At 42.0% G+C, this 10,175-nt stretch overlaps 1 non-coding gene across 1 annotated transcript; it reads left to right on the top strand.

The window, feature by feature from the left end:
• The first annotated feature begins 9,755 nt into the window (after window positions 1–9,755).
• LOC148548508 (small nucleolar RNA R71) lies at window positions 9,756–9,863 on the top strand. The gene has a single exon (XR_015897635.1). It is a non-coding gene; the product is annotated as a small nucleolar RNA R71 (small nucleolar RNA).
• Window positions 9,864–10,175: the final 312 nt, after the last annotated feature.

Genomic DNA, 10,175 nt, shown 5'->3' with positions numbered 1-10,175 from the left:
GCAATTTGAAGTATTTCAGATTTATTATTGTTTTATTCTATTTAAGATTGCTTTTCATTTAATTTAGATAATTTCTTCCTTTTGGCTCTGGTTAAGTAATTGGTGACGCTTGAGTTATCAAATAAAACAGTGGTTGAAATTGGGAGTTGCTGATTAATTTGAGTTCCAATAACTCTAGCCTTTCCAAAGGAAAGACTAGGACTTGAGGGATCAAATTAGTTCTTTCACTTAACTTACCTTCATAGTTAGAGGTTAACTAAGTGGTAGAAAAATCCAATTCTCATCACCATTGATAAGGATAACTAGGATAGGACTTCCAGTTCTTATACCTTGCCAAGAGTTTTATTTTATAGTTATTTATTTATTTTACTTGTCATACTTCTTTCTTACTTTCAAAACCCCCAATTTACAAGACTCATAACCAATAATAAGAACACCTCCCTGCAATTCCTTGAGAAGACGACCCGAGGTTTAAATACTCGGTTATCAATTTCAAAGGGGTTTGTTACTTGTCACAACTAAAACATTTGTAAGAAAGTACTTTTGTTGGTTTAGAAGCTATACCTACAACGAGGATTTATCTGCGAATTTCTAGACCACGCAAAAGTTCTCTCTTCAGTGCCTCTGACTTGAGGTAATTGATTATGGGGATCATCCACCCTTGATCCTGTGCTGATATAGTTAGGACCTTTTCTTCCTCGAAGATTGATGGGTTTTGCAGCGTTTCCTGGATGAGGCTTCTATTATTGCCCCCTTGTTTGGTGCTGGCTAACTTTGAGAGTGCATCAGCTCGAGCATTTTGTTCCCGAGGTATATGTTGGACCTTATATTCCCCGAGTTGTCCGAACTGTTCTCTAGTCTTGTCCAAATACTTTTTCATGGTGGAATCCTTAGCTTGGTAGCTCACATCTATTTGTGAGGTAACTATTTGGGAATCTTTGAAGATGGTGAGCTTTTAAACTCCTACCTCCTTAGCCAGCCTCAATCTAGCCAGTAATGCCTCGTATTCAGCTTAATTATTTGACGCAGGGAATTCAAACTTTAGTGAGAGTTCGATTTGGGTTCCCTGATCACGTTCTATTATCACACCTATGCCACTCCCGGTTTTATTTGAAGAGCCGTCCACGTAGGGATTCTATTTTGTGGGATTTCCCGGGGTATCAGTGTACTCAGCAACGAAATCGGCCAGATACTATGATTTGATGGTAGTCCGGGCTTCATATTGAAGGTCAAATTTGGACAACTCGACTGCCCACTGCAGGATTCTTCCAGCTAAGTCTGTCTTCTGTAGGATGCCTTTTATGGGCTGGTTGGTCCTAACCTTGATAGTGTGTGCTCGAAAGTAAGGGTGGAGTCATCGAGAGGTGAGTAAGAGTGCGTATGTGAACTTTTCTATCTTTTGATAGTTCAGTTCGGCCCTTTGTAAAGCTTTGCTGATGAAGTAGACGGGTTGCTGCCCAACTTCGTCTTCTCTGACTAGGGCTGAGGCTGTTGCCCGATTTCCTACTGCGAGATATAATATGAGTGCTTCTTTCTCCCGTGGTCGGGTAAGAATGGGTGGTTGCCCCAAGAAAATTATGAAGTCTTGGAAAACTTGCTCACACTCTGTTTTCCATTCAAACCACTTTTCTTTCCTTAATGTAGCGTAAAAGGGGAGAGATCCGATGGCTGACCCTGCTAGAAACCTGGACAGGGCCGCAAGTCTTCTGTTGAGCTGTTGTACTTCTTTGACGCAGGTCGGACTTTTCATGTCGAGTATAGCCTGACATTTATCTGGGTTCACCTCAATTCCTCTTTGCGTGAGCATGAAGCCCAAGAATTTGCCAGCTTCTACCACAAAGGTGCATTTTGCGGGATTTAGTCGTATTTCATGCTTTCTGATGGTGTCAAATACCTTGGCGAGGTCGGACAATAAGGATTTCTCATTTTATGTTTTTACCAGCATATCATCTACGTAAACCTCCATTAACTTCCCAATATGGTCAGCAAAGACTTTGTTCATCAATCTTTGATAGGTAACTCTTGCGTTTTTGAGCCTGAATGGCATGACGATATAGCAGTAATTTGCCTTTGGGGTTAGGAACGAGGTTTTTCTTGATCGGGTGGATACATCGGGATTTGATTGTATCCTAAATAAGCATCCATGAAGGAGAGGTACTTGTATCCGGATGAAGCATCTACTAGAGTGTCTATGTTTGGGAGCGGTAGGGATCTTTTGGGCAGGCTTTATTGAGATCAGTGTAGTCAGTACACATCCGCCACTTCCCATTTGATTTTTTTACCAAAACAATGTTGGCTAGCCATAACGGGTACTTAACCTCCCTTATGAACCCTGCTTCCAGTAAGGCTTGCACCTGTTCTTCCATAGCTTGAGACCTTTCCGGTCCGAGCTTCCTGCGCTTCTACTGTTTTGGCCGAGATCCGGGATATACCGCCAATTTGTGACACATCAGTTCAGGATCTATGCCTGGCATGTCTGCGGCCTTCCATGCGAAGAGGTCGGCGTTATCCTTTAGGAACTATATCAGAGTTTCCTTTAAGTCTCCTTTTAAAGTTGCCCCTATGTATGTTGTCTTATCCCGGGCATCACCGATTTGGACTTCTTCAGTCTTGCCTTCAGGTTGTGAACGAAGTTCCTCGTGGGCTCGTATTCCCCCGAGTTCGATAGTGTTGACTTCCCCTTCTTTTGGGTTACCTTTGAGGTTCAGACTTTCATTGTAACAGCGTCGCACAGTTTTTTGGTCTCCTTTTATCATGGTGATCCCTTCTGGGGTTAGGAATTTCATGCAGAGATGCGGAGTTGAGACCACTGTAGTGAGGTGGTTTAGTGTTGTCTGGCCTATTAGGAATTTCATGCTTTGTTGAATCTTTCCATATAGTTGCGAAGACTTTCCCGATCTCCTTGCTTGATTTCTAATAGGCTTGGGGTGTGTTTGGCATTGTCCTTCTAGATGGAGAATCTGGCGAGGAATTTTTTGGCTAAGTCGTCAAAACTTGCAATGGATATAGGTGGCAAGCTGTCGAACCACTTTATTCCTGTCTTGGTTAAAGTGGTCGGGAAGGCCTTACAACGGATTGCATCTGAGGCATCTGTGAGATACATCCTACCTCTGAAATTACTGAGATGATAGCTTGGGTCCGATGTGCCATTGGTACGCGGAATCGTGATTACACTTTAATTATGTAAAATTCATTGCTCTTTCTTTCCCTGGAAATGGCGCCAAAAACATGATGCCAAGACCATGGTTCACAACTCCGTGTAACTAACCAGCAAGTGCACTGGGTCGTCCAAGTAATACCTTACGTGAGTAAGGGTCGAATCCCACGGAGATTGTTGGTATGAAGCAAGCTATGGTCACCTTGCAAATCTTAGTTAGGCAGATATAAATTGATAACGGTGTTTTCGAATAATAATTAATAGAATAGGGATAGAAATATTTATGTAATTCATTGGTGAGAATTTCAGATAAGCGAATGGAGATGCTTTCGTTCCTCTGAACCTCTGCTTTCCTGCTATCTTCATCCAATCAGTCTTACTCCTTTCCATGGCTGGCTTTATGTGATACATCACCACTGTCAATGGCTACTTTCGGTCATCTCTCGGGAAAATGATCCAATGCCCTGTCACGGCACGGCTAATCGTTTGGAGGCATCACCCTTGTCAATGGCTTCATCTTATCCTCTTAGTGAAAATGGTCAACGCACCCTGTCACGGCACGGCTATTCATTTGTCGGTTCTCGATCATGCTGGAATAGGATTTACTATCCTTTTGCGTCTGTCACTAACGCCCCGCAATCGCGAGTTTGGAGCTCGTCACAGTCATTCATTCATTGAATCCTACTCGGAATACCACAGGCAAGGTTTAGACCTTCCGGATTCTCTTGAATGCCGCCATCATTCTAGCTTACACCACGAAGATTCTGGTTAGGAGATCTAAGAGATACTCATTCAGTCTAAGGTAGAACGGAAGTGGTTGTCATGCACGCGTTCATAGGGAATGATGATGATTGTCACGTTCATCACATTCAGATTGAAGTACGAATGAATATCTTAGAAGAGAAACAAGATGAATTGAATGGAAAACAGTAGTACTTTGAATTAATCTTTGAGGAACAGCAGAGCTCCACACCTTAATCTATGGAGTGTAGAAACTCTACCGTTGAAAATACATAAGTGAAAGTCCAGGCATGGCCGAGAGGCCAGCCCTCAAACGTGATCTAAGATAGCATACAACTGATCAAAGATGGTCAAAAAGACGTCTAATACAATAGTAAAAGGTCCTATTTATAATAAACTAGCTACTAGGGTTAGCAGAAGTAAGTAATTGATGCATAAATTCACTTCTGAGGCCCACTTGGTGTGTGCTTGGGCTGAGCTTTAACTTTGCACGTGCAGAGGCCATTTGTGGAGTTGAACGCCAGGTTTTGATCCATTTCTGGCGTTCAACTCTGGTTTTGGATCCTTTTCTGGCGCTGGATGCCAGAATTGGGCAGAGAGCTGGCGTTGAACGCCAGTTTGCGTCATCTAAACTTGGCCAAAGTATGGACTATTACACATTTCTGGAAAGCCCTGGATGTCTACTTTCCAACGCAATTGGAAGCGCGCCATTTCGAGTTCTGTTGCTCCAGAAAATCCACTTTGAGTGCAGGGAGGTCAGAATCCAATAGCATCAGCAGTCCTTCTTCAACCTCTGAATCTGATTTTTGCTCAAGTCCCTCAATTTCAGTCAGAAAATACCTGAAATCATAGAAAAACACACAAACTCATAGTAAAGTCCAGAAATGTGAATTTAACATAAAAACTAATGAAAACATCCCTAAAAGTAACTAGATTCTACTGAAAACATATTAAAAACAATGCCAAAAAGCGTATAAATTATCCGCTCATCACAACACCAAACTTAAATTGTTGCTTGTCCCCAAGCAACTGAAAATCAAATAGGATAAAAAGAAGAGAATATACTATAAATTCCAAACTATCAATGAAACATAGCTCCAATCAAATGAGCGGGACTCAGAGTTTTGGCATAATGAAACTGAAAAACATAGCTTTTTGCCTCTTGAATAGTTTTGGCATCTCACTTTATCTATTGAGGTTCAAAATGATTGGCATCTATAGGAACTCAGAGTTCAGATAGTGTTATTGATTCTCCTAGTTCAGTATGATGATTCTTGAACACAGCTATTTTATGAGTCTTGGCCGTGGCCCTAAGCACTTTGTTTTCCAGTATTACCACCGGATACATAAATGCCACAGACACATAATTGGGTGAACCTTTTTAGATTGTGACTCAGCTTTGCTAAAGTCCCCAATTAGAGGTGTCCAGGGTTCTTAAGCACACTCTTCTTTTGCTTTGGACCTTGACTTTAACCGCTCAGTCTCAAGTTTTCACTTGACACATACACGCCACAAGCACATGGTTAGGGACAGCTTGGTTTAGCCGCTTAGACCATGATTTTATTCCTTTAGGCCCTCCTATCCACTGATGCTCAAAGCCTTGGGATCCTTTTTATTTGCCCTTGCCTTTTGGTTTTAAGGGTTATTAGCTTTTTGCTCTTGCCTCATGGTTTTAAGAGCTTTTGGCTTTTTCTGCTTGCTTTTTCTTTTTCTTTCTATTTTTTTTCGCCTATTTTTTTTTCTGCAAGCTTTGTTCTTTGCTGCTTTTTCTTGCTTCAAGAATCATTTTTATGATTTTTCAGATTATCAAATAACATGTTTTCTATTCATCATTCTTTCAAGAGCCAACATATTTAACATTCTTGAACAACAACTTCAAAAGACATATGCACTGTTCAAGCATACATTCAGAAAACAAGAAGCATTGTCACCACATCAATATAATTAAGCTAAGTTCAAGGATAAATTCGAAACTCATGTACTTTTTGTTCTTTTGAATTAAAACATTTTTCATTTAAGAGAGGTGATGGATTCATAGGACATTTATAACTTTAAGACAAAGTTACTAACTACTAATGATCATGTAATGAAGACACAAACATAGATAAGCACATAACATAGAAAACAAAAAACAGAAGAAATAAGAACAAGGAATGAATCCACCTTAGTGATGGTGGCGTTTCCTTCTTGAGGAACCAATGATGTCCTTGGGCTCTTCTATGTCTCTTCCTTGTCTTTGTTGCTCCTCCCTCATTGCTTTTTGATCTTCTCTTATTTCATGAAGCATGATGGAGTGCTCTTGATGTTCCACCCTTAGTTGTCCCATATTGGAACTCAATTCTCCTAGGGAGGTGTTAATTTGCTCCCAATAGTTTTGTGGAGGAAAGTGCATTTGAGGCATCTCCAGGATCTCATGGTGATGAGCTTCATATGCCTCTTGAGCTCCATGAGTGGGCTCTCTTGCTTGTTCCATCTTTTTCTTAGTGATGGGCTTGTCCTCTTTGATGAGGATATCTCCCTCTATGTCAATCCCAGCCGAATTGCATAGGTGGCAAATGAGGTGAGGAAAGGCTAACCTTGCCATGGTGGAGGACTTGTCAGCCACCTTGTAGAGTTCTTGAGGTATAATCTCATGAACTTCCACCTCTTCTCCAATCATGATGCTATGGATCATGATGGCCCGGTCTATAGTAACTTCAGACCGGTTGCTAGTGGGAATGATTGAGCATTGAATGAACTCCAACCATCCTCTAGCTACAGGCTTGAGGTCCAATCTTCTTAGTTGAACCGGCTTGCCTTTGGAGTCAATCTTCCATTGAGCTCCTTCTACACATATGTCCATAAGGACTTGGTCCAACCTTTGATTAAAGTTGACCCTTCTAGTGTAGGGGCGTTCATCTCCTTGCATCATAGGCAAGTTAAACGCCAACCTCACATTCTCCAGACTAAAATCTAAGTATTTCCCCCGAACCATTGTAACATAGTTCTTTGGATCCGGGTTCTTACTTAGATCATGGTTCTTGGTGATCCATGCATTGGCATAGAACTCTTGAACCATTAGGATGCCGACTTATTGGATGGGATTTGTTAGAACTTCCCAACCTCTTCTTTGAATTTCATGTCGGATCTCCGGATACTCATTTCTTTTGAGTTTGAAAGGGACCTCAGGGATCACCTTCTTCTTGGCCACAACATCATAGAAGTGGTCTTGATGGGCTTTGGAGATGAACCTTTCCATCTCCCATGACTCGGATGTGGAAGCTTTTGTCTTCCCTTTCCCATTTCTAGAGGATTCTCCGGTCTTAGGTGCCATCAATGGTAATGGAAAAACAAAAAGCTTATGCTTTTACCACACCAAACTTAGAATTTTGCTCACCCTCGAGCAATAAAAGAAAGAAAGGATGAAGAAGAAGAAGAAATGGAGGAGAGGGAGAGTGGGAAGTGTTTCGGCCAAGAAGGGTGTAGAGGGGTGTGTTGTGTGAATTTGATGAAGAATGGAGGGCTTTATATAGGGAAGGGAGGGGGGGAAAGGTTTCGGCCATATGGGTGGGTTTGGGTGGGAAATTGGTTTTGAATTATGAAGGTAGGTGGAGTTTATGAGGTAGGTTTATGGGGAAGAGTGTTTTTGGGGTTGTGTGAAAGAGAGTGGTGAGAAGAAGTGAGTGGAGGTAGGTGGGGATCCTGTGGGGTCCACAGATCCTGAGTGGATACTGTGGGGTCCACAGATCCTGAGGTGTTCAAGGATTTACATCCCTGCACCCATTAGGCATGTAAAAATGCCTTTGCACACAACTCTGGGCGTTCAGCGTCAGGTTGGTGGCCATTTTGGGCGTTCAATGCCCATTTGTGTGCCATTTCTGGCGTTGAACGCCAGAACCATGCCTGTTCTGGCGTTCAGCGCCCAGAAGCTGCCCATTTTGGGCGTTCAGCGCCAGAACCATGCTCTGTTCTGGCGCTGAACGCCAGACAGATGCTCCTCCAGGGTGTGATTTTTCTTCTGCTATTTTTGATTCTGTTTTCAATTTTTCTATTTATTTTGTGACTCCACATGATCATGAACCTATAAAGACATATAACTAAGAAAAATATTGTTAGATAAATAAAAATTGGGTTGCCTCCCAACAAGCGCTTCTTTAATGTCAATAGCTTGACAGTGGGCTCTCATGGAGCCTCACAGATGTGCAGAGCTTTGTTGAGACTCTCCAACACCAAACTTAGAGTTTGGATATGGGAGTTCAACACCAAACTTAGAGTTTGGTTATGGCCTCCCAACACCAAACTTAGAGTTTGACTGTGGGGGCTTGGGTTGACTCTGCTTTGAGAGAAGCTTTTCATGCTTCCTCTCCATGGTTGCAGAGGGAGATCCTTGAGTTTTAAACACAAGGGAGTACTTATTCCATTGAAGGATTATTTCACCTCTGTCAACATTAATCACAGCTCTTGCTGTGGCCAGGAAAGGTCTTCCTAGGATGATGGATTCATCCTCTTCCTTTCCAGTATCCAGGACTATGAAATCAGCAGGGATGTAAAGGCCTTCAACCTTTACTAACACGTCCTCTACTTGTCCATATGCCTGTTTTCTTGAACTGTTTGCCATCTCTAATGAGATTTTAGCAGCTTGCACCCCATAGATTCCCAGTTTCTCTATTACAGAGAGGGGCATGAGGTTTATTCCTGAACCAAGGTCACATAGAGCCTTAAAGATCATGGTGCCTATGGTACAGGGTATTATGAACTTTCCAGGATCCTGTCTCTTCTGAGGCAATGTCAGTTGATCCAGGTCACTTAGTTCATTGATGAACAAGGGAGGTTCAACTTCCCAAGTATCAATGCCAAATAATTTGGCATTCAGCTTCATGATTGCACCAAGAAAGTTGGCAGTTTGCTCTTCAGTAACATCCTTATTCTCTTCAGAAGAGGAATACTCATCAGAGCTCATGAAGGGCATAAGGAGGTTCAATGGAATCTCTATGGCCTCTAGATGAGCCTCAGAGTCCTTTGGTTCCTCAGAGGGAAGCTCCTTATTGATCACTGGACGTCTCAGGAGGTCTTCCTCCTTGGGATTCACGTCCTCCACTCCCCTTGTAGGTTCTGCCATGGTGCTTATGTCAATGGCCTTGCACTCTCCTTTTGGGTTCTCTTCTGTATTGCTTGGGAGAGTATTGGGAGGGATTTCAGTGATCCTTTTACTCAGCTGGCCCACTTGTGCTTCCAAATTTCTAATGGAAGATCTTGTTTTATTCATGAAACTTACAGTAGCCTTAGACAGATCAGAGACTAAGTTTGCCAAATTAGAAGTATTTTGTTCAGAGTTCTCTGTCTGTTGCTGAGTGGATGATGGAAAAGGTTTATTATTGCTAAACCTGTTTCTTCCACCATTATTAAAGCCTTGTTAAGGCTTTTGATCCTTCCATGAGAAATTTGGATGATTTCTCCATGATGAGTTATAGGTGTTTCTATAAGGTTCACCTAAATAATTTACCTCTGCTATTGCAGGGTTTTCAGGATCATAAGCTTCTTCTTCAGAAGATGCCTCTTGAGTACTGTTGGATGCAGCTTGCATTCCATGCAGACTCTGAGAGATCATATTGACTTGCTGAGTCAATATTTTATTCTGAGCCAATATGGCATTCAGAGTATCAACTTCAAGAACTCCCTTCTTCATAGGCGTCCCATTGCTCACAGGATTCCTTTCAGAAGTGTACATGAACTGGTTATTAGCAACCATGTCAATGAGTTCTTGAGCTTCTACAGGCGTTTTCTTTAGGTGAATGGATCCACCTGCAGAAGTGTCCAGTGACATTTTTGATAGCTCAGATAAACCATCATAGAATATATCCAGGATGGTCCATTCTGAAAGCATGTCAGAAGGACACTTTTTGGTCAACTGTTTGTATCTTTCCCAAGCTTCATAGAGGGATTCACCTTCTTTCTGTCTGAAGGTTTGAACATCTACTCTAAGCTTGCTCAGCTTTTGAGGAGGAAAGTACTTGGCTAAGAAATCCGTGACCAGCTTATCTCAAGAGTTCAGGCTGTCTTTAGGTTGAGAATCCAACCATAATCTAGCTCTGTCTCTTACAGCAAAAGGGAAAAGCATGAGCCTGTAGACTTCAGGATCTACTCCATTAGTCTTAACAGTATCACATATCTGCAAGAATTCAGTTAAGAACTGAAAACGATCTTCAGATGGAAGTCCATGAAACTTGCAGTTCTGCTGCATCAGAGAAACTAATTGAGGTTTCAGCTCAAAGTTGTTTGCTTCAATGGCAGGAATGGA

This window comes from Arachis ipaensis, chromosome B8 (assembly GCF_059453495.1).
Source record: "Arachis ipaensis isolate K30076 ecotype BB chromosome B8, ASM5945349v1, whole genome shotgun sequence".
Lineage (NCBI taxonomy): Eukaryota > Viridiplantae > Streptophyta > Magnoliopsida > Fabales > Fabaceae > Arachis > Arachis ipaensis.
The sequence above is the reverse complement of the archived record's forward strand: the minus strand, read 5'-3'. Positions and strand labels throughout refer to the sequence as shown.